Source organism: Ptiloglossa arizonensis, chromosome 9 (genome assembly GCF_051014685.1).
Source record: "Ptiloglossa arizonensis isolate GNS036 chromosome 9, iyPtiAriz1_principal, whole genome shotgun sequence".
Classification (NCBI taxonomy): domain Eukaryota; kingdom Metazoa; phylum Arthropoda; class Insecta; order Hymenoptera; family Colletidae; genus Ptiloglossa; species Ptiloglossa arizonensis.
The window spans coordinates 15,770,639-15,775,596 of NC_135056.1; positions in this window are offsets into that span (position 1 = coordinate 15,770,639).

The following is a 4,958-nucleotide window of genomic DNA, read 5'->3' on the forward strand; positions in this document are numbered from 1 at the left end:
TGCTCTCGGCGGCGCGCACAACGGAGCAAACGTCTCTTTTATTTACGCTTCTATCTCTTCGCCCTCTTGATTCTCCTCCGACGAGCTCGCGGACGAGAAATCGGAGCAACGGTCTTGAAACGGCCGGACGGTTTCGCGCGGGACGCAGAACCGCGTATTTTCGCGGCAGCACACACGTGGGGGCTCGGAGATTCGACGGCGCACGCTCAATGTTCGTCGCCGCGACTACCGTCAAAGTTATTCCCCGACCACGGATCGTGTTCTTAGAAAACGCACGTGGGCACCGCGGAGACACCGCGGCAAACTCGACGAGAAATCGACGGTCAATGTACAATGTCACAACAAACCGCGAGTTCCCCTTTCTCGTTCACCGTATGTGCCCCACGAGTCTCTCAATATCGTCGTCTGCGGCGTCTGTAAGGTGGATCCTCGAATGGATCACTTGCCATAGGTGCTGAATAGAACGATCGGGTTCCGTCAACGACGCGATCGGTGATTCAACAGAATCGCACGGGGTACGAACGACGGAGGATCTTCGACCCGTGTAAAAATATATAAAGGAAAAAAAAAAAAAAAAAAAAAAAAAAAAAAAAAAAAGAAAAAACACCCAATTTCGGAAACGTCTCAGTACACGGCACCAGTGTTTTCGATCAGTTCTCGATAAGAAAAACACGACACACGATGCACTGAAAGAGTCTGCTTCTCGCGAATACCTTCGAGATTCGGTCCTTAGCTTCTCGCACGATGAGCTGCGGGAAGATGCACAATATGAAATTTCGGCGCAAGGCGGCAGCGTCGAGGAAGCGTCGAGCGGTGTAACACGTTGCGTCTCGACTGGTCTGTCCTCTTCGAGCGCGACTATCACACGCGCGCAAAGTGCAAGAGAAAGAAAGTAAAGCGACACGAGAACTCTTGACCGAGCTCGGGTAAACGAGAAACGCGTCTATACTGCTCGAGGTCTGGCGTGGTAATGATTCTGTGCTTTCGTTTCGCAGCCACTCGGCCCGCACGCTCTGCCTCGCGGCGGCAACCGACTTCCCCCACCGCTCGGCGAACCGGCCGCGCGAGGCGCGAGCGGTGGGGGTACGATGCGCGCGCACCCGGACTCGAACGATGCGAGAAAAGCAAGAAACAGTCACCGGCGGTGGAGGGAAAGGACGAAGGCGAGCGTGCGTGAGCACCGCGAGCGTGTGCACACCGTGTGCTTGCGCGTGGTCGCGGCGTTGTAAATTTACCGGTTACGGTCAAGTGGGGTAAAAAGATGGAACGAAAATCAAAACTTTCGCGATCGAGCGAATCGCGGAGGACGACAACACGAACCGCGTCCTCCGACAACGCGAAACGCTCCCGAGGAGAACGAACCAACGCCGCGCTCGCGACTCCTTCTGTTTTTCCGTCTTTCTTCGACGCGGAACTTTTCTTTCTCTTTTTTCCCTCGTTAACCGAGAGCCGGAGAAAAAAAAAAAAAAAAAAAGGAAACGTTCGCTCGAGGATTTTCATTCCGAGCGACGCGACGTTCGACGCGAAACGCTCGCGGAGTCACGGCGAATCGTGTAGCATGTAGCAACGAGATCTCGACAGGAGAGAGAGCGAGAGGGAACCCACACGAGCGAACGCCACGCTTGTATGCACTTCGAAACGGTTCGTAGAGGCGCGTACGACACCCGAGCGTAACTGCGTAGTTTCTGCGAGCAACTCCACGGGGGTAGTTGAAGGAGTCCCGCCGATAGGACGTGTTCCTTTTTTTTTTCTTCTTTCTTTTTTTATTCTTTCTCTTCTTCGGTAGCGGTGCGTAGGTATCGCGACGTGTACGAAAATTCGACGACGACGCTCGACACGGTTGTATCGCGATTTTCGCAACAAGGACTCGCGTTAATTTCGGGCGACGAGAGACAAGCGCGAAAACACCGATACATCCGCCGTATGAATAAAGCAGAGACTCGACGGTGTTTAATTTCGCTGTAATTCGCGCGAACGCGGACGATATTCATGGGATCGAAATACTTGGCTAAGTGACAATTTTTTATGCGGCCAATGAATGGGTAAACAGGCAGAGAAACAAGAATACAATGTGCTCCTACTGCGAGCGCTGATTCACAATGCATACGATGCACCGGCGCGCTGGCTACTAGCCGTACAATGCAATCACATAAATAAGTATCGGCATATTACTCCGTGCGGGGACAATGGGATCGAAAAGAAGAAAAAAAAAACACCGGAGAAAGAAGATCGAAAACTCATAAAACGGAATATTTTAGACGGCCGATCGTGTACGCTTTTATTTCTTTATCGTCCCTGTTCTTACGTCCCTTCCGGTCCTCGCCTTCCTTTTCTCGATAATTTGGCAAAAGGTTCCGCTATTCTTCAATCGTGTCGCGTATATTCGATTATACGTATCGACGTTTCTAATTCGACTCGCAAGAGCTAAGGAAAAACAACTTGTCTCGTCTACGATGTATCGCGTGAAACGTCGAGGAAAAATTCAAGGTGCTGCAACGTACGCTGTCGAGCAAACGACGTAGAATCGAACTTTGATCGGATAAACGATTGGCCGGTTTGTCCGAAGATACGAACGATAATACGGATTTCGACGCTTGAGAATACAGTACGGTGGAAAATAAGTGCAACAATTTTCTCGCAGATTGGTATTCCGTTAAAAAATGGGCTCGATCGAACCGAGATTGGATAGTCGGTAGCGTAGCTCGTCCACGAGGCATAGCATCGTCGAATCCGACGGACGCGCGAAACCCACGGCGCGGTGCAACGATGCACCGATTTCGAACGAGTCTCGCGAGAATCGAGGAACGGAATCGCGGACACGTATCTGCATTCATTGGGGGCAGGTTGACGACACGACAAGAGGAGAATAGATTAATAGCAGGAACGGAGCGGAGAGACATTGTCACTGGATATCAGATGAGAGAGTTAAAGGCCAGGTGAGTCCTCGGTGCATCGGGGGATGACGTTACAGAGAGATGACATTACCGCCGCGAACGATGGAAACTGGAGTCGACGAGGTCGGTAGACGCGGTCCATCCCGACGGAGAATGGCACATCGATATCGACAGATCGATGCTTAATGTCGACCGTAGCCGGTTCGACGGGCGATCGGCCGCGGCAATTTCGCGCGCGCAACAGCCTAGGCAGATGCACTTGGTGCCGTTAATCAAATTCGCCCGCGCGGACGTAGAAAGATATTAATTGACTGGATGCGAAACGTCGATCGCGCTCGCTCGCTCGCTCGCGCACGCGCGCACGCGCGCATGCCTCGCCGAACTACTTTTCCGCATCGCGAACCGTCCGTCCGCGTGATTTATGGTTCGTGCGCCGATTAGATTTTATTGGGGTCTTAATTAGCTGGTAATGGCGAGCCGCCGCTACCGAGCTTTACCTTCCCGAGCGTGCTCGCTTTCGTTCCTTTTCCATCGGCGATTCATCCGCGCGTTACTCTTTTTACACCGACGTGCCTCCAACGATCGATACGGAAAAGATGGCGCCACGTAGAGGTTAAATTTTATTCGATCCACCGTCGGATCTATGGATTCATTCCTCCAGCTTTTTAAGATAATCGAGAATCGTTAATATTTTCCCGAAAAATCGATTTTCCACGCAAGGTTTTCAAATGTTCCGCGCGAATACGTTTCGTTAATTCGAGCTACGCCGTTCGAACGAATTTGTACACCGGTGAACGATGCGTTGGTGATATCGTATACCGTTAATATAATCAACGACGGTGGCGAGCGACAAACATAATTTAATCGCCGTGATTAAATTTGTAATCGAATCGCGTAATCGATCGAGTCGTCACGAGGTATTAGCCGATAGATGTTCCACTCCGGGGAGCGATTATCGTCCAGAAAATAAATATCGCGATCTCCGGGGCACCGTGCAAGCGATAAAGATAATTACCCGCTTCGTTCAACTTTGCTTCTTTCCATGGAAATTGGGACACAATCTCCCGGCTAATACCGTTCGTAACGCCGTTAATAATCCCGATCGAACGCACACGGAATCGATGTGTTGTCGCTTACAGCGACGAGTTACGCGATAATGCGTCTCTTTTCGTTTCTCCGAGTTTCACGCTCGTACTCCGTTATTCTCGGACGGATGGAACGTCCAACGAATCCACCCTCGTTTCTACAAAGAAAGCGTACACGCTTATCTTATCTTTCGTAGGTATCGAGGTATTCGATGCTTCGATCGATCGCGTATCCCGCGCGAAAAACGCAAACTTTATTTCGAGCGAATTACTTCACCGTATGTATCGCGATGCGGATAAATCCTATTTACGAGACTCTGCTCGGCTCTTATCTCGGAACGGTTAAGTGGTATCGAATTATTGCGGAAAAAATTACGATACGTCGCGAAGTCGGACGAAAAATCAAAGCGATCGTTCGCGGCATAGAATTGATATCGAAAAGTATTACGGAATGAAAATTTAAAAATTCCAAATACATGCGATCGGTTGGGTAAAGAATGGTAAATTTCACAAGACGATATTTCGATCCGGTTGTGAAGCTTTCTCGAAAGCTATTAAAAACGAGAGAAAGATCCAAACGAACAACGATAGAGAACGGTTCGAATTTTAAGCAAAATGGAATACTTCTCGAGAAAAGTTACCTCCACCGGTTTGAAAAAACCTGTTCCGAGAAAAACGCGTTTAAAGAGCATCGGAGCTCGTTGGCACCGGGACGGCTCACGCTTCACGTTGTATCTTCGTCGACACTTTGAATTTCGTCTTATTGCTTCGGGACGGTGTACTCGAAATGTTAAATTTCACGAAAATATCTACTTTCACGAAAAGTTGTCTACTCGGACGATGCTCTCTTTCCTCGGTCTCTGTACCTCGAATTTTGTTCGCGCTGCAGGATGATCAACGTTAACGAGTTTAGCGACTCGGGAAACGACCACCCCTATTCGCTCGTCTCGTTCCGACGGAAAGCATCGAATCGGTTCCT